The sequence below is a fragment of the Callospermophilus lateralis genome, chromosome X (assembly GCF_048772815.1).
Source record: "Callospermophilus lateralis isolate mCalLat2 chromosome X, mCalLat2.hap1, whole genome shotgun sequence".
Lineage (NCBI taxonomy): Eukaryota > Metazoa > Chordata > Mammalia > Rodentia > Sciuridae > Callospermophilus > Callospermophilus lateralis.
The window spans coordinates 42106230-42133299 of NC_135325.1; positions in this window are offsets into that span (position 1 = coordinate 42106230).

The window sequence follows — 27070 nt, forward strand, 5'->3', positions numbered from 1 at the left end:
AGCTCTAACCCTAACCCAATCACTAACACTAATATGTATTCTAACCCTAAGACTAACCCTAACCCTAATGCTATTACGTACCCTAACAATAATTGTAACACCAACTCTAACCCTAACCCTAACCCTATCATTAACCCTAACCCTAATACTATACCTAACACTAACCTGAACCCTAACCCTAACTGTAACACGAACTCTAATCCTAAAGCTAACATTAACCATAACAGTAACCTTAACACTAACTTTAACCCTTACCCTAACTCTAACCCGAAAACTAATCCTAAGGCTAAACCCTAAACTGAACCCTAAACTTAACAATAACCCTCATCCTAACCCTAACCCTAAACCAAAAACTAACCCTAATCCTAACCCTAAAATGAACCGTTCCTGTAACCCTGATCCTAACCTAACCCTAACCCTAACCTTAACCCTAACACTAATTTTATTCCTAACACTAACCCTAAACCAAAAACTAACCATAATCTTAACCCTAACCCTAACCTAAACCAGACCCTAACACTAATCTTAACACTAATCCTAATTCTAACTGTAACTCTAAAACAAACCTTAAGCCTAAATCTAAACCTAACTCTAACACTAATCCTAAACATAATGCTAACACTAACCCTAACACAAAACCTGACCATAACCATAACTCTATCAAAAACCTTAACCCTTACCCTAACCCTTACCTAATCCTAACTATAAACCTAATGCTAATACTAAACCTAACACTAACCCTAACACTAACCGTAACCCCAACCGAAACCCTACAACTTACACTAAGGATAACCATAACCCTCTACCTAATACTAACCATAATACTAACACTAAACCTAATTTTAACCCTAACTCTAATCCTAGGCCTCACCGTAACCCTAACTGTAAACCTAACCCTAACACAAAATATTACCCCAACCCTAACACTAACCTTAACACTAATCCTAACCCTACACGTAACTCTAAACCTAACCCTTATTCTAACCCTAACCCTTACACTAACACTAACCCTAATTCTATCCCAATTCGTAATACTAACCCTAACCCTAACCATAACCATAATCCTAACACTAAAATTAACCCTAAAACTAACCCTAAACCTAAACCTTACACTGACCCTAAACCTAACCATAACACAAACCCTAACCTTATCCCAAACTCTAACCTAAACCTAAACCTAAACCTAACCCTAACCCTAACCTAAACCTATCCCAAAAACTAACCTGAAACCTAACACTTACCTTAACCATAACCCTAACAATAAGCCTATCCGTAAATCTAACACAAAACCTAAACATAAACCTAACACTAATCCTAACCCTAACCCTAACACTAACCCTAACTGTAATGCTAACCCTAAGACAAATTCTAACCCTAACCCTAACACAAACCCTAACCCTAAACCTAACACTACCCTAACCCAAAACTTAATCCTAACTCTACAACTAACCCTAACCCTAATGAGAAATCTAACCATAACCATAATTCTTAATAATACTAAATGTAACCCTACACTTAACCCTAAACCTAAATCTAAACCTAACCCCAACCAAAACAGGAACACTAACCCTAATTAAAACTAATTCCAACACTAAATCTAATCCTAAACTTCTCACTAAACTTAACACCTAACCCTAATCTTACACCTAACCCTAACACTAAAACTAACCCTATCATAACACCCACACTAACCCTAAACCTAAACTTAACCCTAACACGAACACTCACTCTAATCCTACCACTAACCCTAACCCTAACCCAAACTCTCACCTTAAACCTAACACTAAACCTAATGCTAAACCTTACCCTAAAACTAACCCAAACACCAAACCTAACCCTAAAAGTAAACCTCACCCTAAACCTAACCCTAACACAAACCGTAACCCTAATACTAACCCTAACAGTAACCCTAAGTTTAATCCTAACACTAACCCTAACTCTAAACCTAAACCTAACACTAACCCTAAACCTAATATCAAACCTTACCCTATTCCTAACCCTAACACTAATCATACACTAACCCTAAACCTAAACCTAACCTTAAACTTAACCTTAACACTGAACCTAACCCTAATGCTATCCATTACCTAATTTTAACCCTAATCCTAATCCTAACAATATCCTTGACACTAACCCTAACCCTAAGCTATCACGAACAATAACACTAACAATTCCACTAAGCCCAAGGGTAACCCGAACCCTAATCCTAACTCTAACACTAACCCTAGCTTTTAATTCTAAAACTAACACTAATCCTAACACTAAAACTAACACTATGTCTAATTCTAACTCTAACACAAACCCTAACACAAACCATAACACTTACCCTAATCTAACCCTAACCCTCAACCTTACTAAAGCTAAACCCTAACCCTAACACAAACTGTAACCCTAACCCTAACCCAAACTCTAACACTAACCCTAAACCTAACACTAACCCTAACACAAACTCTAACCGTAACCCTAACCTAAACCTCACTCTTACCCTAAACCTAACCATTATCCTAACGCTAACCCTAACCCTAAACCTAACACTAACTATAACACTAACCCTAACAGGAGCCCTAAACCTAATCTTAACCCTAACCTATCCTTATCCTTAACCCCAACACTAACCCTAACCTAAACCTATGCCTAACACTAACATGAACCCTAAAAGTTACCGTAAAAATAACCTTAAACCTAACCTTTACCATAACCCTAGCACAAAACCTAATCCTAACACTAACCCTAACCCTAACCCTAACCGTAACACTAACCCTAACTCTAATGCTTACCTAACCCTAACCCTAATCCTAACACTAACACTAACCCTAACCCTAAGCCTAACATGAACCCTAAACCTAACCATACCACTATGCCTAACCCTCACCCAAACACTAACTCCAAACCGAAAACTTACCCGAAACTAACGCTAAACCTAACCCTAAGAGAAAAACTAATCATAACCCTAACCCTAAACCTAATCCTAACCCTAATCCTAACCCTAAACCTAAACCTAAGCCTAATCCTGACCCTAATTCTAAACCTAATATTAACCATAATCCTAATGCTAATCTTGACCTAACCCTAACCCTAACCCTAAACCAAAATGTAAACAAAAACCTAAACCTAAACCAAACCCTAAACATAACCCTAACCCTAACCTAACCCTAATCCAATCCCTAAAAATTACAATAAGTCTAAACCTAACCCTGACCCTAATACTAATCTTAACCCTAACGCTAACATACCCTAAACCTAAGTTTAACCCTAAACCGAATCCTAACTGTAACAGTAACCCTAAACATAACCCTAACAGTAACCTAAAAAAAACCCTACCTAACCCTAAACCAAACACTATCCCTACCCCTAATCCTAACCCTAATTCTAACCATATTTTTACACTAACACTATTTTTAACCATAACCCTTAACCTAACCCTAATCCTAACCCTCAATCTAACGTTAACCCTAAACCTACCACTAACCCTAACTCTAACCATAACACAAAACCTACAACTTACCATAACCCTAAACTTAACCTAACCCTAACTGTAACGCTAAACCTACCCTAACACTAACCCTAAACTTAAACCTAAACTTATCACTAATCCTAACTTTAACCCTAACACAAATTCTAAAGTAACTCTAACCATAACATTAACCCTAATACTAACCTTAGCCTATAAGAAAATCTAAACTTAATCCTAAACATAACACTAAACCTAAACCTGACTCTAATATGAACCCTAACCCTAACCCCAACCCTAACTTTATAATTAACGCTAACCCTAAAACTAAACCTAACTCTAACCCTAACCCTAACCCTAACTCTAACATGATCCCTAATCCTAAACCTGAACCTAACTGTATCACTAACCCTAACACTAAACCTAACCCTAAACTTAACCCTAACCATAACAATAACCCTAAGGCTAAACCTAACCCTCACCCTAATAATAACTCTAAACCTAACTCTCACCCAAACCCTAACCCTAACCCAAAACCTAACACTAATCCTTACCCTAAACCTAACACTAACCTTAAACCTAAATATAACCCTAAGCCAAACACTAATTTTAAACCTACTCCTAACCCTAACACTAACCCTAACCTAAACCTAACTTTAAACCTAAACCTAACACTAACCCAAACCCTAACCCCAACCCTAACCCTATCATTAACCCTAACCTTAACACTAAATCTAACACTAAACCTAACCCTAACCCTAACTCTAACACGAACCATAATCCTAAACTTAAACCTAAGTATAACACTAACCATAACACTAAACCTAACCCTAACCCTAACACTAAACCTATCCCTAATCCTAACAATAACACTAAGGCTAACCCTAACCCTAACACTCACCCTAACCCTAACTCTAAACCAAACACTTACCCTTACCATAAACCTATCACTAACCCTAAACCTAACAATAACCCTAACCCAAACACTAATGTTAAACCTAACCCTAATCATAACACTAACCCTTACTTAACCCTAACCGTAAATCTAAACCTAACACTAACCCTAACCCTAACATGAACCCTAACCATAACCCTAACCCTAACCTCACCCTAGCCCTAAACCTAACCAAAAACTAATCCTAACACTAATTGAACCCTAACAATAAGCATCACCGTAACCTTAACCATAAACCTAAACATAACCCTATACAATTCCTAACCCTCTGTCACTAACCCTAAGCCTAACCCTAACCTTAACCCTAAACCTAACCCACACAGAAACTCAAACAATAACCCTAACACTAAGCTAACCTCAATACTATTCCTTACATAACCCTAACCCAAATCCTAATCTTAACACTAACCCTAGCATTAAACATAACCGTAACCTAATATGATGCATAAACCTAACCATAACACTAAGCCTAACCCTCACTGAAGGACTATCCCTAAACCAAACACTAACCAAACACTAACCCTATTCCTAATGCTAAGAGTAATCCTAACCCTAAACCTAACTTTAACCATAACACTAACCCTAACCCTAATTTAACCCTAACCCTAACAAAAACAATAATCCTACTCCTATAAATAAAGCTAACCATAACCCTAAACGTAACACTCACCCTAGCCCTAAATCTAAACCTAAAACTAATCCTAACACTAACACTAACACTAAGCCTAAACCTAAGTACAACCCAACCCAAACACTAACGCTAACCCTAAACCTAAACCTAACACTATCCATAACCCTAAACCTAACACGAAACCTAACTTTTACCCTAAGACTAACCTAACCCTCACCCTAACACTAACCTTAACCCTAACCTTACCCTAACCCACCCTTATGTAACCCTAACCCTAACCCTAATCCTAATCATAACTGTAACCCTAAACATAACCCTAACCATAATCCTAAAACAAACCCTAACCCTAACCATACAACTAAACTAATCCTAACCCTAACACTAACCCTAACCCTAATTTTACACTAACACTAATTCTAACCATAACACTAAATCAAAACTAAACTTTAACCTAATTCTAACCCTAAACCTAACCCTAATACTAAATTTAACACTAACATTAACTCTAAACCTGACCATAACCCTCAATGTAACACAAACCCCAACTCTAACCATAACCCTAACCTTAACCAAATCTTAACCCTAAGCCTAACCTAACTCTAATCCTAATCGTAAACCTAACCCTATCACTAACTGTAACCCTAACCCTAACACTAACACTAACCCCACTCTAATCCTAACCTAATCTTAACACTTACCCTAACTCGAACCTTAACCCTATCACTAACACTAATCCTTATCCTAACCCTAAGACTAACCCTAACCTTAACCCTATCACGTACCCTAACTGTAATTGTAACACCAACCCTAACACTAAACCTAACCCTAACCCCAACACTAATCCTATCATTGACCCTAATTCTAACACTATACCTAACACTAACCTGAACCCTAACCCTAACTCTAACACGAACTCTAATTCTAAACCTAATATTAACCATAACATTAACCCTAACACTAACCCTAACTCTTACCCTAACCCTAACCTAAAACTAATCCTAAGGCTAACACTAACCTAACCCTAAACCTAAAAATAACCCTCAACCTAAACCTAACCCTAAACCAAAAACTAACTCTAACCTTAACCTTAACACTAAACCTAAAACTAAGTATAACCCTAACCCAAACACTAATGCTAAACCTAACCATAACCCTAACACTACCTCTAACCCTAATCCTAACTTAAATCTAAACCTAACAGTAAAACTAGCCCTAACCGTAAAATGAACCATTCCCACAAACCTAATCCTAACCTAACCCTAACCCTAACCTTAACCCTAACACTACTTTTATTCCTAACACAAACCCTAACCCCAAAACTAAACCTAATCTTAACCCCAACCCTAACCTAACCCTAACCCTAACACTAAACCTAACACTAACCCTAATTCTACCTGTAACCCTAAAACTAAACCTAAACCTAAACCTAACTCTAACACTAATCCTAACCAAAACACTAACCCTAACCCTAACACAAAACGATCTATAACTATAACTCTAACAAAAACCTTAACCCTAACCCTAACACTTACCTAAACCTAATCATAAACCTAACAATAATACTAAACCTAACACTAACCCAAACACTAACCGTAACCCCAACTGTAACCCTATAACTTACACTAAGGCTAACCATAACCCTCTACCTAACACTAACCGTAATAATAACACTAAGCCTAATTTTAACCCTAACTCTAACCCTATGCCTAACCGTAACCCTAACCATAAACCCAACCCTAACACAAACCATTACCCAAACCCTAACACTAACCCTAACACTAATCCTAACCCTACACGTAACTCTAAAACTAACCCTAATTCGAACACTAACCCTTACACTAACACTAACCCTAACCCTAACCCAAACTCTAATCTTAAACCTAACACTAAACCTAACGCTAACCCTTACCCTAAAACTAACCCAAACACCAATGCTAACCCTAAGAGTAACCCTAACCCTAAACTTAACCTTAACACAAACCGTAAACCTAACAATAACTCTTAGAGTAACCCTAACTTTAATCCTAACACTAACCCTAATCCTAAACCTAAACCTAACACTAACCCTAAACCTAATACTAAACCTTACCCTAACCCTAACCCTAACACTAAGCATACACTAACCCTAAAACTAACCCTAACCTTAAATCTAACCCTAACCCTGAACCTAACCCTAATGCTATCCATTAACTAATCCTAACCCTAATCCTAAACCTAACAATAACCCTGACACTAAACATACCACTAAACTAGCACGAACTATAAAACTAACAATTCCACTAAGCCCAACTGTAACCCAAAACCTAATCCTAACCCTAACACTAACTTCTAACTATAAAACTAACACTAACCCTAACCCTAAAACTAACACTATGTCTAATTCTAACTCTAACACAAACCCTAGCACAACCTATTAAACTTACCCTAATCTTACCCTAACCCTCACACTTAATTAACCTTAACCCTAACCTTAAAACAAACAGTAACCCTAAACCTACCCAAACTCTAACACTAATTCTAAATCTAATGCTAACACAAACACTGACTGTAACCGTAATCCTAAACCTAACCCTCACTCTTACCCAAACCATAACCCTTCTAATAACACTAACCCTAACCCTAAAACTAACACTAACCCTAACACTAACCCTAACAGGAACCCGAAACCTAATCCTAACCCTAACCTATCCCTATCCTTAACCCTAATAATAACCCTAACCTAAAACTATCCCTAACACTAATCTGAACCTTAACAGGGACCGTAACCGTAACCCTAACCAAAACCTTTTCCGTAACCCTAGCACAAAACCTAACCCTGACACTAACCCTAACCCTAACCCTAACCGTAACACTAACCCTAACCCCAATTCTAAACCTAACACAAAGTCGAAACCAAATCATAACCCTAACCCTAACCTAACCCTAACTCTAATGCTTACCTAACCCTAACCCTAATCCTAACCCTAACACTAGCCCTATACCCTACCCCTAACACGAATCCTAAACCTAACCATACCATTATGCCTAACCCTCACCCAAGCCCTAACTGGAAACCTAAAACTTACCCTAAAATAACGCTAAACCTAACCCTAATAATAAGCTTAACCCTAAACCTAACCCTAACCCTAACCTTAACCCTAATCATAACCCTAACCCTAAACCTAAAACTAACACTAATCCTAACCCTAATTCTAAACCTAATACTAACTATAACCCTAATGCTAATTCTTGACCTAACCCTAACCCTAACTCTAACCCTACCCCAAACCCAAATCCTAAACTAAAACCTAAACCTAACACGAACCCTAAACATAACCCTAACACTAACCCTAACCCTAACATAACCCTAACCCTAACCATAACAATTACAATAACTCTAAACCTAACCCTGACCATAACACTAATTTTAACCCTAACCATAACCTTCACTAAACCTAAATTTAACCCTAAACCGAATCCTAACTGTAACCTTAACCCTAAACATAAACCTAACAGTAACCCTAACACAAACCCTAACCCTAAACCAAACATTAACCCTACCCCTAATCCTAGCCCTATCCCTAACCATAATTTTACACTAACACTAATTTTAACCATAACACTAAGCCTAACTGTAAACCTTCAACTAACCCTAACCCTAGCCCTAAATTCAACTTTAACACTAACCCTTCCACTAACCCTAACCCTAACTATAACACAAACCCTAACCCTTACCATAATCCTAACCTTAACCTAACCCTAACCCTAACGTAAAACCTAACCTAACACTAATCCTAAACCTAAACCTAACCCTATAACTAACCGTAACCCTAACCCTAACACTAATTCTAAAGTAAATCTAACCATAACATTAACCCTAATACTAACATTAGCCTATAAGGAAATCTAACCCTTATCCTAAACCTAACCCTAACATGAACCCTAACCCTAAACACAACCCTAATCATATCATTAATCCTAACCCTAACACTAAACCTAATACTAACCCTAACCCCAAACCTAACTCAAACAGGAACCCAAATCCTAAACCTAAACCTAACTGTAACACTAACCCTAACACTAAACCTAACCCTCAACTTAACCCTAACCCTAACAGTAAACTTAAGGATAACCTTAACCCTAAACCTAACAACAACCCTAAACCTAACCCTCACCGTAACACTAACCCTAACCCAAAACCTAACACTAATTTTACTCTAAACCTAACACTAACCCTAAACCTAAATGTAACCCTAACCAAAACAATAATTTTAAACCTAACCCTAACCCTAACATTAACTCTAACCTAACCCTTACCCTAAACCTAAACCTAAACCTAACCCTAACCTCAACATTAACTCTAACCCTAACACTAAACCTAACACTAAATCTAACTATAACACTAACTCTAACCCTAAACCTAACTCTAACACGAACCCTAATCATAAACCTAAACCTAACGGTAACCCTAACCCTAACACTAAACCTAACCCTAAACTTAACCCTAACCCTAACAGTATCCCTAAGGCTAAACCTACCCCTAACCCTAACAATAAACCTAAACCTAACCCTCACCCTAACCCTAAACCTCAACCAAAAACTAACACTAGCCCTTACCTTAAACCTAAGACTAACCGTAAACCTAAATATAACCCTGAACCAAACACTAATTTTAAAACTAACCATAACCCTAACACTAACCCTAACCTAAACCTAAGGCTAAACCTAAATCTAATCTAACCCTAACCCAAACCCCGACCCTAACCATATCATTAACCCTAACCCAAACACTAAACCTAATACTAACCCTAACCCTAACTCTAACATGAACCCTAATCCTAAACATAAACCAAACCATAACACTAACCCTAACACTAAACCTAACCCTAACCCTAACACTAAACCTATCCCTAACCCTAACACTAACTCTAAGGCTAACCCTAACCCTAAACCTAACTCTAAACCAAACACTAACCATTACCCTAAACCTAACAATAGCCCTAAACATAACAATAAACCTAACCCAAAACTAATGTTAAACCTAAACCTAACCATAACACTAACCCTAACATAACCCTAACCGTAAATCTAAACCTAATACTTACCCTAAACCTAATACTAACCTAAAACTAATCATAAAACTAACTTCAACCCTAACACTAACCCATCACCGTAACATTAACCATAAACCCAAACATAACCTTAACACAAATCCTAATGCTCGCTCTAACACTAACCCTAAGCCTAATTCTAACCTTAACCCTAACCCTAACCCAAACACAAACCCTAACCCAAACAATAACACTAACCCTAAGGTAACTCTAATGCTAACCCTTACCTAACCCTAGCCCTAAATCTAAACCTAACACTAATCCTAACACTAACACTAACACTAAGCCTAAACCTAAGTATAACCCAACTCAAACACTAACACTAACCCTAAACCTAAACCTAACACTAACATAAACCATAACCCTATCCAAACACTAAACCTAAACCTAACACTATCCCTAACCCTAAACCAAAACACGAACCCTAATCCTAACCCTAAGACTAATCTAAACCCTAACCTTAACACTAATCTAAACCCTCACCCTAACCCTAACCTACCCTAATCTAACCCTAACCTTAACCCTAATCCTAACCATAACCGTAACCCTAAACATAACCGTAACCATAACCCTAAAACAAAACCTAGCCCTAACCATACAACTAACACTTACTGTAACCCTAAACATAACCCTAACCATAACCCTAAAACAAACCCTAGCCCTAACCATACAACTAACCCTAACCCTAACCCTAACACTAACCCTAATCCTAATTTTACACTAACACTAATTCTAACCATAACACTAAACAAATCCTAAACCTTAACCTAACCCTAACCCTAAACCTAACCCTAACCCTTTATTTAACCTGAACAATAACCCTAAACCTGACCCTAACCCTCACCGTAACACAAACCCTAACTCTAACCATAACCCTGAGCATAACCAAATCTTAATTCTAATGCTAACACAAATCTTAACCTAAAACCTAACCCTATCACTAACCCTAACCCTAACCCTAAATCTACCCTATCCTAAACCTAACCCTTATCATAACACTAACCCTAACTCTAAACCTAAACCTATCACTAACACTAATCTTTATCCTAAACCTAAGACTAATCCTAACCCTAACCCTATCACATACTTCAAACATAATTGTAACACCAACCCTATCACTAACCCTAACCCTAACCCCAACTTTTAACTTATCATTAACCCTAACCCTAACACTATACGTAACACTAACCTGAACCATAACCCTAATTCTTACATGAATTCTAATCCTAAACCTAACATTCACCATAAAGCTAACCCTAACCTTCACCCTAACCCTTACCCTAACTCTAACCCTAAAACTAATCCTAAGGCTAACCCTAAACCTAACCCTAAACCTAACAATAACCTTCACCTTAACCCTAACCCTAAACCAAAAACTTACCCTAACTCTAACCCTAACACTAAACCTAAAACTAAGTATAACCCTAACCCAAACACTAATGATAAACCTAAATCTAACCCTAACTCTACTTCTAACTTTAATCCTAAACCTAAACCTTATCCTAACAGGAAAAACTAACCCTAACCCTAAAATGAACCATTCCCTTAACCCTAATCCTAACCTAACCCTAACTCTAACATTAACCGTAACACTAATTTTATTTCTACCACTAACCCTAACCCCAAAACTGACCCTAATCTTAACCATAACCCTAACCTAACCCTAACCCTAACACTAATCCTAATTCTACCCATAACCCTAAAACTAACCCTAAACATAAACCTAAACCTAACCCTAACTTCAGCACTAATCCTACCTGTAATGCTAACCCTAACCCTAACACAAAACCTGACCATAACCATAACTCTAACAAAAACCATAACCCTAACTCTAACCCTTATCTAAACCTAACCATAAACCTAACCCTAATACTAAACTTAACACTATCCCTAACACTTACCGTAACCTTAACTGTAACCCTATAACTTACACTAAAGGTAACCATAACCCTCTACCTAACACTAACCGTAATACTATCACTAAGCCTAATTTTTACACTAACTCTAACCCTAGTCCTAACCGTAAACCTACCCGTAAACCTAACCCTAACACAAACAATTACCCCAACCCTAACACTAACACTAACACTAATCCTATCCCTACACATAACTCTAAAACAAATCCTAAACCTTACACTAACACTAACTCTAACCCTAAACCTAACACTACCCTAACCCAAAACCTAATGTTAACTCTACAACTTACCCTAACCCTAACCAGAAATCAAACCCTAACCCTAACTCTTAATAATACTAAATGTTACCCTACATTTAACCCTAACTCTAAAACTAAACCTAACCCTAACCCAAACCAGAACACTAACCCTAACCTAACCCTAACTCCAACACTAATCCTAATCCTAAACCTAATACTAAACCTTATCCTAACCCTAATGCTAACACTATCCATACACTAACCCTAACTCTAACACTAAACCTCACACTACCCTAACACAATAAAAATGAACCTTATGGTAACCCTAATCCTAAACCAAAAACTAACCCTAACCCTAACACTAAACCTGACCATAACCATAACACTAACTGTAACACTTAACCTGACCTTACACTAACCCTAAACCTAACCATAACACAAACCCTAACCCTCTCCCAAACTCTAACCTAAACCTAAACATAACCTTAACCCTAACCCTAAAACAAACAGTAACCCTAACCCTAACCCAAACTCTATCCCTAAACCTAACACTAACACAAACCGTAACCCTAACACTAACCCTATCACAATCCGTAACCCCAACACTAACCCTAACAGTAACCCTAACGTTAACCCTAACACTAACCATTACCCTAAACCTAAACATAATTCTAACCCTAAGCCTAATACTAAACCTAATACTAAACCTTACCCTAACCCTATTCCTAACACTAACCATACACTAACCCTAACCCTAACCCTAACCCTAACCTTAAACCTAACTCTAACCCTGAACCTAACCCTAATGCTATCCATTACCTAATTTTAACCCTAATCCTAAACCTAACAATATCCTTGACACTAACCCTAACCCTAAGCTATCACAAACAATAACACTAACAATTCCACTAAGCCCAAGGGTAACCCGAACCCTAATCCTAACTCTAACACTAACCCTAACATTTAACTCTAAAACTAACCCTAACCCTAAAAATTATGTCTAATTCTAACTCTAACACAAACCGTAACACAAACCATAACCCTTACCCTAATCTAACCCTAACCCTCACGCTTACTTAACCTTAACCCTAACCCTAACACAAATAGTAACCCTAACCCTAACCCAAACTCTAACACTAACCATAAACCTAATGCTAACCCTATCACTAATTCTAACCGTAACACTAAACCTAACCGTCGCTCTTACACTAACCTTAACCCTTATCCTAAAACTATCCCTAACCCGAAACATAAACTAATCCTAACAGGAACCCAAAACTTAATCCTAACCCGAACCTATTCCTATCCTTAATCCTAAGACTAACCCTAACCTAAAACTATCCCTAACACTAAACTTAACCCTAACAGTAACCATAACCATAACCCTAACCACAACCTTTACCACAACCCTAGCACAAAACCTAAACCTAACACTAACACTAACCCTAACCCTAACCGTAACATTAACGGTAACCCTAATCCTAAACCTAACACAAAGCTTAAACCAAATCATAACCCTAACCCTATCCTTAACCCCAACCCTAACACTATCACTAAACCTAAGCATGACCCTAACCTAAACACTAAACCTAACCCTAATCCTAAGCCTATCCCTAACCCTAGCACTAAACTTAACCATACTCTTAACCCTAACACTAACATCAACCCTAAAACTTACTCTAAACCTAATCCTAAACCAAACAATCAACCTAACCCTAACCCTAACCATAAACCTAACACTAACCATAACATTAAACGTAACCCTAACCATAACCCAAACAGTAAAACTAACGCTAACCCTAACCCTAATGCTAACACTAACCCTAACCTTAAATGTATTCCTAATGCCATTCATAACACTAAATGCTAACTGTAACACTAACGCTAACTGTAACATTATACCTAATCCTAACCCTAACCCTAAAAATAACCCTAACACCAATTCTAACCCTAACACCAACCCTAACCCTAAACCCTAACCCTAACTTTTACACTACTCCTAACTCTAACCATAACCCTAACACTAACCCTAACCCTATCCTTAACCCTGTGTTAATCCTAATCATAACCCTAACCCTAACTCTTACCCTAACACAAACCCTAACACTTTCCATAATAGGAAAACTAACTCTAACCCTAACCCTAGCACTAACACTAATCTTAACTCTAACACATACAATAACCCTAACCCTAACACTAACCATTACCCTAACTGTAAACCTAACCCAAATCCTAACCATAACTCTAACCCTAACACTAAACATCACACAAACCGTAACCTAATTCTAAACCTAACGTTGTCCCTAACCCTAACCCTAACCCTAACTCTAACACTAACCCTAACCTTAACCATTAACCTAATCCTCACACTCACCTAATCCTAACCCTAAACCTATCACTAACCCTAACCCTAAACCTAACACTAACCCTAAACCTAACTATAACCCTAACCCAAACACTAATGCTATCCCTAACCTTAACCCTAACACTAATACTAACCCAAAATGCAATCCTTACCCTAAACCTAATCCTAACAGTAACCCTAACCCTAACCCTAAAGCTAACCATAACACAAACACTAACCCAAACACTAACTCTAACCCTAATCCTAAACCTTACCCTAATACTAAACTTAGAACTAACCCTAATCCTAACACTAAACCTCACCATAAACCTAACCCTAACCTTAACACTAAATCTAACCCTAACCCTAACCCTAACAGTAACCATAAACCTAATTGTAACCCTAACCCAAACACTGATCCTAATCCAAACCCTAACCCTAAATGTAAACCTACCCTTATCCATAAACCTACACCTTACCCTAAACCTAAACCCAAACCTAACCTTAACAGGAACCCTAACCCTAACCCTAACTGTAACCCTAACAATAACCAATATCCTAACAATAACCCTAATACAAACCCTAACTTTAACCCTAACCCTAACACAAACCCTAACCCTAACCCTAACCTAACCCTAACCCTAACCTAACCCTAACCCTAATCCTTGCCTAACCCTAACCCTAACATTAACCCTAACACTAACCCTAACACTAACTTTAACTCTAAACCTTACGCAAATCCTAACCCCATCCATAACTCTATAACTAACACTAACACTAACACTAAGCCTAAACCTAACACTAACCATAAACCTAACCCTAACTCTAAATGTAAATCTAACATTACCCCTAAACAGAACCTTAACCATAAAACTAACCCTAACCCTAACCCTAATGCTAAATCTAACCCTAACGCTAACCCAAAACCTAACCATAACACAAACCTTAACCCTAAACCTAACTCTAACCCTAACTCTAAAACTAACCCTAACCCTAACCTGAACCCTAACCCAAACCCTATCACAAACACTAACCCTAAACCTATCCCTAAATGTAACCCTAATCTTAACTGTAACCCTAACCCTAACACAAACCGTAACACTAACCATAACACAAATCATAACCCTAAACCTAACTGTAACACTAACACTAATCCTAACCCTAACTTTAACCCTAAGAAGAAACCTAACCCTAACCCTAACCCTAATCCTAACCCTAAACCTTACCATAACCCTAACTCTAACCTGAATACTAACACTAACTCTAACACTAACCCTAATCATAACCCTAACCCTATCCCTAACCTTAACATAACCCTAACCCTAACCCTAATCCTAACACAAACCCTAACCTAACCCTAACCCTAATCCTAACACAAACCCTAACCTAACCCTAAACCTAAAGCTGTCCTAACCCTAATCCTAACCCTAACACTAACCCTAACCCTGACGCTGACCCTAACCGTAACACTCACCTAAATCTAACCCTAAACCTAACACTACCCTAAAACTAACCCTTAACCGAACTATAACCCAAAACCAAACACTAATGCTAACCCTAACCCTAACTCTAACACTAACCCTAACCCTTACCCTAACCCTAACCCTACCACTAACCCTATTTTTACCCTAAGCCAAATCCTCATCCTACTGCTACCCAAGTTCTAATCATAATTCTTAGCCTTCCCTAAACCCTAACTCTATTAATAGTCCTAAATGCACACCTCATTCTAGCTCAAACCCTAACCCTAACCCTGACCCTTTTCTGACCCTAACATTAACCCTTGATCTGACTCTAACCCTAAACCGAACCCTAACACTACCTCTACCAGTAAACCTATACCTAAACCTAACAGTAATACAAGCACTAGACAAACCTAATTTTAAATAGAGTCATAAATCTCTCCCTGGCTCTAAACAAAAACCTAGCACTAGCCCTAACAATAACCCTTAACCTAACGTAAAGACAAAACCTATCACTAGGCCAGACGCCAGTCCTAGTTGTGGCCCTAACCATAAAACTAACCCTAACCCAACAATGATCCTTAATCTAATAGAAACCCTAGCTCTAATCCTTATCCTAAACCAAAACCTAACCCTAACACTAGACTTATCCATAACCGTTACCCTAAAACTAGCCATAACCATATCCCTTGCTCTTACATTACACAAGCCCAAACATTAGCCCTAAACATCATACAAAACCTAGCCCTTATCCTAGCCCTAAACCTAGCCCTAATCATAACCCTAACCATAATCTTAGACCTAACCCTAATGCTAACCCTCGCCCTAGCCCTCACCATAGCTCAAACTCTAATCCTTAGCCTAAAGTTAACCCTAACCCTAAACCCAAATCTAGCCTTGACTCAAAACCTAACCCTCACCCTAGCCATAGCCCTAGTTCAAATACCTACAGTTACCCTAACCCTAACCCTAAGATTAACCCCAGGCCTAACACTAATCCTAACCCTAATCCAAACCTTAACCCTAGCACTAACCTTAGCTCTAACCCTATTCATTAACCTAAAGAAATGCCTAACCCAAATGCTAACCCTAGGCCTAATGATAACCCTATCGTTAACACTAACCCTAGCCATTACTCAAAATCTAACAGGAATCATAAACCTAACTCTATCCATTCCCCTATCCCTAAAACAAACCCACCGCTAATTTAAGTATTAACCCTAAATGGTAACCTAAACCAAACCCTACCCTGAACCATGACCCTAATGATACACCTAGCTCTGAACTTGACCCTTACCCTGTACCTAAACCTTACAATAGACATAGCAATAACCTAACACTAAAACTAATATTAACCATAAACCGAGACTTGATATTAGCCCTAGCCCTATTCCTAGCCTTATCCTAACACAAATTTTAAGCCTAGCCTTAATCCTAGACTTAATCCTAACCCAAAACCTAACCTTAGTTTTAAACTTAATTCTAACCCTTGCCCTAGACCTAAAGCTAGGTATAACCCTATCCCTTCCCGTAAACCTAATCCTAACCCTAACACTAAACCTAACCCTAGCCCTAGCCCTAACCCTAACACTAACCCTAGTGCTAATCCTAGCCCTAATTTAGCCCTACCCCAATCATACCCCTTACCTTAGCCCAAAGACTAACTCGAACTCTTAACCTAGCCCTATTTTTAGTTCTAACACTATCTGTTACCATAACCTTAACACTAGCCCTACACTTAGCCCTAACCCTAGCCATAGCCCTAAACCTAGATCTAACCATAACAATAAATCTAAGCCTAAACTTCACCCTACCATTAGCCCTAACACTATTCCTAATCATAAAACTAGCTCTAACCCTAGGCCTAGTTCTAAAACAAAACTGAGCTATAGCCCTATCCCTAACCAAACCTAACCTTAACCCTAGATGTGATATTTGCTCTATCCCTAGCCCTAATCCAAGTTCTAAGCCCAGCCTAAATCCTTACCCTGATCTTAACCCCAGCCCTATCCCTAATTTTATCCCTTGTCCTAGCACTAAACATACCTGTAACACCAAACCTTACCATAACACTAACACGAACCATATCCCTAAACCTAAACCTAGGCGTAAACATAACACTAACCCTAGCACTAATCCTATCCCTATTCCTATCCCTAAGACTAACTCTAACTCTTGCCCTATCCCTATTCCTAATTCTAAACCTATCCCTTAAAATAACCCAAAATCTAGCCCTATCCTAGCCCCAACCTTAGCCCTAACGTTTGCCCTACCCCTAAACCTGCATCAAACCCTAACTGTAAGCCTAAATCTGACCCTAACACTAGCCCTAACAGCAATGCTAATTGGAAAACTAGCCCTAACCCTAACCTAGCCCTAAAACAAAACTAAGCCATAAACCTAACCCTAACCCTTAACCAAAACCAAACACTAACCCTATACCTAGCCCTAAATCTTGCCATAATTTGAGTGCTAAACCTAACCCTAGAAGTAACCCTTATCCTGACTCAGATCCTAAAACTAACCCTAGCTCTAACATTGTCTTAATGCTAAACCAAGAAGTAGCCTAATCAGAAAGCCAGTTCTTTCATTAGCTGTAGCCCTAATGCTAACACATATCTTAGCATTAATCCGAGCCCTAACCCTAGGTTTAACTCTAAGACTAACCCTAACCCTAACTCTATCCCTAACCCTATCCCTAATCCTAATGCTACGGCTAATCCTATACCTTACCCTAAGCCAAACTCTCACCTTAATTCTACCCTAGTCCTAACACTAATCCTTAGCCTATCCCAAACTCTAACTCTATTACTAGTCCTAACCCTAGGCCTTATTTTAGCTCTATCCCTAACCCAAACCCTGACTCTTATTCTGACCCTAACACTAACCCTAGTGTTATTTATAACCTATTATTTATGACCTGACACTAACCCTAAACCAGACCCTAACTCTACCACTACCAGTAAACCTATACCCAAACTTAACAGTAACACTACACTAAACCTAACCTAATCCTAAATATAGTCATAAATCTAGCCTTAGCCCTAAACAAAAACCTAGCACTAGCCCTGTAAATAACCCTTAACCTAACATAAAGACTAAACCTATCACTAGACCAAACGCTAGTCCTAATTGTGGCCCTAAATATAATACTAACCCTAACCAACAATGACCTTTAACCTAATGGAAACCCCACTTCTAAACCTTAACCTAAACCAAAACCTAACCCTAACACTAGACTTATCCATAACCCTGACCCTAACACTAGCCATAACCATATCCCTAGCTCTTACTTTACCCATAGCCCTAATGTGAGCCCTAAACGTCACAGAAAACCTAGCCCTTATCCTAGCCCTAAACCTAGCACTAATGATAACCCTAACCATAACCTTAGACCTAACCATAATGCTAACACTCACCCTAGCCCTAACCCTAGCTCAAACTCTAATCCTTAGTCTAAACATAACCCAAAACCTAAACCTAAACCTAGACCTGACTCAAACCCTAACCCTTGCCATAGCCCTAACCCTAGGTCAACTGCCTACACTTAGCCTAAACCTAATCCTAACCGTAACCCTAGCCCTAACCTTAGCTCTAACCCTATCCATTACTCTAAAGATAAGCCTAACCCAAATGCTACCCCTAGGCCTAACGATAACCCTATCACTAACACTAACACAATAAATTACTCTAAACCTAACCAGAACCATAAACCTAATCCTATCCATTACCCTATCTGTAACCCTAACCCTAAAGCTACTTCAATCCTTAACCCTAAAACTTATACTAAACCAAACCCTACCCAGACCCTGACCCTAATAATACACCTAGCTCTAAACCTGACCCCTACCCTAAAACTAACCCTTATACTAGACATAGCCATTACCTAACAATAAATCTAATACTAAACATAAACCTACACAAAACATTAGCCCTAGACCTAAACCTAGTCATAACTGTAACAAAACCCTCAGCTTAACCCCAAACCTATCCTGAATCCTAACCCAAAGCCTAACCTTACTCCTAACCCTAATTGTAACCCTCACCATAGTCCTAAAGCTAGCTATATCCCTAAAACTTCCCAAAAATCTAATTCTAACCCTAACACTAAAACTGACCCTAACCATAGGCCTAACCCTAACACTAACCCAAGTGCTAATCCTAGCCCTAATTTAGCCCTAACCCTAAACCTACTCCTAACCCTAGCCCAAAGACTAACTCAAACTCTCGCCCTAGACCTATTTCTAGTTCTAACCCTATCCATTACAATAACCCTAAAAATAGCCCTACACTTAGCCTTAACCCTAGTCATAGCCATAAACCAAATCTAACCATAACAATAAATCTAAGCCTAAACTTCACCCTACCACTCGTCCTAACACTATCACTAATCAAAAATCTAGCCCTAACTCTAGGCCTAGTTCTAAAAAAAAACTGAGCCATAGCCCTGTCCTAAACCCTAGCCTAACCTTAACCATAGACCTGGCATTAGCCCTATCCCTAGACCTAATCTTAGTTCTAAGCCTAGCCTTAATCCTAACCCTAATTTTAACCCTAGACATAACCCTAATTTTATCCCTTGTCCTAGCACTAAACATAGCTGTAACATCATACCTTACCCTAACCCTAATGCTAACCCTAACTCTAGCCCTAAACCTAGGCCTAAATCTAACACTAACCCTAGCACTATTCCTAGCCCTTATTTATCCCTAACAGTAAACCTAACCTTATCCCTATCCCTAACACTAACTCTAACTCTCACCCTACCTCTATCCCTAGTTCTAAAACCATCCCTTACCATAACACAAAGGCTAGCCATATCCCTAGCCCCAATCTTAGCCCTAACCTTCGCCCAAGGCTTAAACCTGGATCTAAAACTAAAATTAAATATAAACCTCACCCTAACACTAGCCTTAACCCTAATGCTAATTGGACAACTAGCCCTAAATCTACCCTAAACCTAAAATGAAACTGAGCCATAACTCTAACCCTTGACCTAAACCAAACCCTAAAGCTACACCTAGTCCTACACCTAGCCCTAGTATGAGTCCTAACCCTAACTCTAGAAATAACCCTGACACTGTCTTGGCCCCTAACACTAACCCTAGCTCTAAACATTGCCCTAACGCTAACCCTAGAACTAAACCTAAGCAGAAACCTAGTTCTTTCATTAGTATTTATCATTAGTTCTTGTCATAGCCCTAATAATAACACAAATCCTAGCCCGAATCCAAGACCTAACTCTATTTTTTAACTCTAAACCTAACCCTAAACCTAAACCTAACCCTAACCCTATCTTAAACCCTATCTTTTTTGCCAAGCCAAACCCTCACTCTAATACTACCCTAGTCCTAATCTTAATCCTTAGGATACTTCAAAACCTAACTCTATTACTAGCCCTATCTTAGCCCTCATTCTAGCTCAAAACCTAACCCTAACCCTGACCCTTATTCTGACCCTAACACTAACCCTAAGTCTAAACCTAATCCTAACACTAAACACTTCCCATACCGGTAAACCTATACTTAAACCTAACATTAACACTAGCACTAGACGAAACCTAATTCTGAATATAACAATAACATTAGACCTAGACCTAAAAAAACCCCTGAGCCCTAGCCCTAACAAAATCCTTAACCTTAAGCAAACACTAACCCTATCCCTAGACTGTTGAGAGCCACAGCAGAAGGGGCCCCAGCAAACTTTGAGAGCCACAGCCGAAGGGGCCCCAGCAAACTTTCAGACTGCCAGCTGATGATTGGCTCACAGCGGCCCCAGCAATATCTAGCTGATTGGCTCCTCTGTGGTGAAGCTCATTGGGCTGTTTCCCTGCCCTTTCAGGCCATGGAGCTGCTCATTGGGGGACTTTTTGGCTCCACCCATGCGATCCAGCCAATCGGCCTCAAGAGGATGAAGATTGTGGGAGGTGTGGAGGCTGGTGGTTGGGGAGTGTGGCTGGTGGGAAGCCGGTGGTGGCAGTTGGGCTCTGAGGGTTTTTTCCTGAGGAGCTGTTTTGTTTGGCGTGTGTGATTCTAAAAATAAAGTTAGTTTCTTTTGACAAGTGGCTCCTGAATTGTGCCCAGCCAGACTGCGACATTTGGTGGCCCGTACGGGGAATATATATCCCTTCCCAATTCCTTCTTTTTGCTTTAATAAGTACATTTTAATAGTTTGATGAGCTCTTTCAACTATGCCTTATCCCTGTGGATTGTATGGGATTCCTGTTATATGAGTAATGCCAAATGATGAGCAAAATTGTTTAAAAGAGGTAGAAGTATAACCAGGGGCATTATCTGTTTTTAACTGTTTTGGAACGCCCACAGTGGCAAAATTTTGTAAGCAATGAGCTATAACATGTTTAGTTTTTTCTCCAGCATGAAGGGAGCCCATCAAAAATCCAGAAGAAGTATCAACTGTAACATGCAAATATTTCAATTTTCCAAATTTTGACAAGTGGCTCCTGAATTGTGCCCAGCCACACTGCGGCATTTGGTGAGTGCTCATGAAAAAATGGATCCAAATAAATTTTTTTTATTCATGTGATTTAAATGGTTTAATTTAAATTAGGTAAAGAACTGTTAAGGATTGTTTTAATATGTGAACAAATAAGGAGGTTAACAGGTCTGTTTGTTTACTTTCACCTTTCCTTTTCATTATCTTAAAGATAATGTAAATTATTAAGAAAATTGTTTTCTTTTAGTGCCTTCTGGAATGTTACATAATTTTTTCTTTAGCCATTATTGCCAGAATTCCTATCTTCATCCCAGTGCCGGTGAAGACAATGTAAATTATTAAGAAAATTGTTTTCTTTTAGTGCCTTCTGGAATGTTACATAATTTTTTCTTTAGCCATTATTGCCAGAATTCCTATCTTCAGTGAAGACAATGTAAATTGTTAAGAAAATTGTTTTCTTTTAGTGCCTTCTGGAATGTTATATAATGTTATATAATTTTTCTTTAGCCATTATTGCCAGAATTCCTATCTTCATCCCAGTCATGAAGATAAAGATAAAACCAATCTACAGCTTCTGCAATAGCCATCACTGAACTGCTTGCAGAACTTGCCTGGACTATGTATCACTTGTATGCATTGTGAACTATCTGTTGGTGCAGCGACTTCTGGTAGTGTTGGGGTATTTATGCTGATGGTGTCATCGGTGGTACAATTTTTTCCAAAAGGAGCCGTCAGCTGGCTTGGTGTATCTTCCTCCCTTCTGCTTGTGATGGTTGTTCAGGTAAAATTTGGGGGCCAACAGAGGTGAGGCAAAGAGCCCCACCCCCCCCGCTGGTAGGAACACCTCTACACAGGTGTGGCTGTATACTGGACTGGTAGTCAGTGACGGGTAAGATCCAATTACTATGGTACCAACCTAAGACAGGAGGCTGACGCCTTGAGGTCAGCTCATCCGATAACGGGTAAGGACCATATGTACTATTGGACAACCTAAGGCAGGCACGGTCCCTAAGCCACATGCTTGTTGTTTAAACAGAGAGGGGGAGATGTTGAGAGCCACAGCCGAGGGGGCCCCAGCAAACTTTCAGACTGCCAGTTGATGATTGGCTCACAGTGGCCCCAGCAACATCTAGCTGATTGGCTCCTCTGCGGTGAAGCTCATTGGGCTGTTTCCCTACCCTTTCAGGCCACGGAGCTGCTCATTGGGGTACTTTTTGGCTCAGCCCATGCAACCCAGCCAATCGGCCTCAAGAGGATGAGGATTGTGGGAGGTGTGGAGGCTGGTGGCTGGGGAGTGTGGCTGGTTGGAAGCCGGTGGTGGCAGTTGGGCTCTGAGGGTTTTTTCCTGAGGAGCTGTTGTGTTTGGCATGTGTGATTCTAAAAATAAAGTTAGTTTCTTTTGACAAGTGGCTCCTGAATTGTGCCCAGCCAGACTGCGGCACTAGACCTAACCCTAGTCCTAATTCTGGCTTTCACACTAAACCTAACTCTAACCTGAACAATGACCCTTACACTAACACTAAACCTAGCTCTAAATCTGAACCTAAACCAAAACCTAAACCTAACAATAGATATAGCCATAACCCTAACCCTAAAACTAGCTCTAATCAAAACCCTAGGTCTTTCATTACACATAGCCTTAACCCTGGGCCTAAACCTAAGACAAAACCTAGCCCTAATCCAAGGACTGAACCTACCCTAAGCATAACCATAATCCCAAATGTAGCCCTAACCCTAACCCCCGCTTTAGACATAACCCTAGCTCGAATCCTAACCCTTAGGCTAAACATAACCCTAACCCTATTCCTAAACATAAACCTAACCCTAGTCCTAATCCTAACTTTAACCCTAGCTCTAAAACTATCATTACCCTGACCCTAACCCTAACCCTAATAATAACCGTAGCCCTCAACCTAGCCCTATCCCTAACCCTAATCATAAACTAAACCCTCGACAAAATTCTAAACCTAATCGTTGCCATAACTTTAACACTAAACCTTACCATAAATTAAAACTAAACGTATCCCTGAACCTAAATTTAACCATAACCTAAATTTAACCCTAAGCCTAATCTTACATCTAATCTAATACTTTACTCTAAAATTAACCCTAACCACAATGAGAACCCTAGATCTAACCCCAACCCTAACCCTAACCATAACCATAACCATAACCATAACCATAACCTAGACCTAACACTAAACCTAACACTCCCCCTAGCTCTACCTGTAGCTTAAACCCTAACCCTTACCCTAACCGTATCCCTAGTCTAATCATAACCCTAACTATAACCCTAAACCTAATATAAAAACCTAGCCCTAATCCTAGTCCTAATTTCTAACCCTAACCCTAACCCTAGAATTAAGACTAGCTATAATTCTCAAACAAGACCTATCCCTTCTTCTAACCCTATCCCTTACCATAACCCTAACCCAAGCCCTTACCTTAGTCATAATCCTTAGCCCTAGCACGAAATCTAGATGGAAACCTATCTCTAAAACTAACCTAACCTGATGCCTCAGCCTAACCCTGAAATAGCTCTAACCGTAATGCTAATCCTAAAATTAGCCCTAATCCTAGCCCTAGACCTAAAAGAAAACCGAGCCATACTCCTAACACTGACCTTTACTGTAGACTAAACCCTAACCCTACACCAGCCCTAAAATTAGCCCTAATTTGAAACCTAACCCTAACCCTAAACCTAACCATGACCCTGACTTATAAACAAACACTAAACCTAGCTGTAAACATCACCCTAACCATAAACCTAACCCTAACACTACACCTAGGCCTACACTTAACCCTAAAACTAACCCTAAATGTAACCCTATTTCTTAAAATAGCCATAACTATAACACTAGCCCTAACAAAACTAGACCTAATACAAGCCCTAACACGAGCTTTAACCCTAAACCCAACCCTAACCCTAGTTCTAACCTTAGCTCTAACCCTATCCCTTACTCTGAGCCAAACCCTCACCCTAATGCTAACCGTATTTTTAGCACTAATCTTTATCCTAATCAATACCTAACTCTATAACTAGTCCTGACCTTAGCCTTTATTCTAGATCTAACCATAACCCAAACCATAACTCTCTCCCTGAACATTATTCTGACCCTAACAATAATTGTAGATCTAAATCTAAACCTAACCCTAAACCAAACCCTAACACTACCCTACTAGTAACCTTATGTCTAAACCTAACCCTATCACTAGCCAAGACCTAAACCTAATCCTAAATCTAGCCATAACTATAGCTCTAGACCTAAAGACAAACTACACCTAGCCTTAACAATTACCCTAAACCTAACCCAAACTCTAACCCTACATCTAGACCTAAACCTAGTCTTAATTCTGGCTTTAACCCTAACCATTACCCTACCAGAACACTGTCCCTGACACTAACACTAACCCTAGTTCTAAACTTCACCCTAACCCTAAAACTGACACTAAAACTACACCTAGCTCTAGCATTACCATAAAACTAGTCTTATTCATTACACTATTTCTTACATTAGCCATAGCCCTAACCTATCACAAAACCTAGCCTTAATCCAAGCCCTAACTTAGCTTTAACCCGAAAGCTAACCATAACAATAACCCTAGCCTTAACTATAACCCTAAGCCTAAACCTAGGCCTAATCCTAACCATAACCCTAGCCCTAAGTCTAGCTCTAACCCTATTCATTACCCTAAGATAAATATAATCATTATGCAAACCCTAGACGAAACCCTAATCCTAGCAATAGCCTTAACCCTATCTATTAACCTGAACATTAAATCTAACTGTGTCATTACCCGATTTCTAAACATAAGACTTGAGCCCTAAACCTAAACCTTACCCTAACCCAAACCCTAAACTTGACACTGACTCTAATAATACTCATAGCTCTAAACCTGACCCTAACAAGAAACCTAAACTTTACAATAGACCTAGTCATAAACCTAACCCTAAAACTATTCCTAACTGTACCCTAGACCTGATATTCTTCCTAGCTCCAATCCTAGCCCTAACCCTAATACAAAACTTAGCCCACATCCTAGCAAGAAACCTCACCTTAATCATTACCCTAACCCTAATGTTAACCCTAACCATAACCCTAATTCTCACCCTAGTCCTAAAACTAGCTATATTCCAATCCCTTACCCTAAACCTAACCCTAATCCTAAACCTAACACTAACCCTAGCACTAATCCAAGCCCTAATTTAGCCCTATCCCTAACCCTAACCCTAGCCCTAAGACTAACTCTAACTCTCACACTATCCCAAAACCTAGTTCTAATCCTATCCCTTACCATCACCATACATCTATCCCTAAATGTAGCCCTACCCTAGCCCTATACTTAGCCCTATCACAAAACCTAGATCTAAAGCTAACTCTAAATTTAATCCTAACCCTAAGACTAAACCTAACTATAACTCTACTCTTATCCCTAATCTTTAACCTAAGTCTAAATCTCACACTTACACAAGCCCTAACCCTAAGACTATTCATAAAATTAGCCCTAACCCTACCCCTAGCCTTAA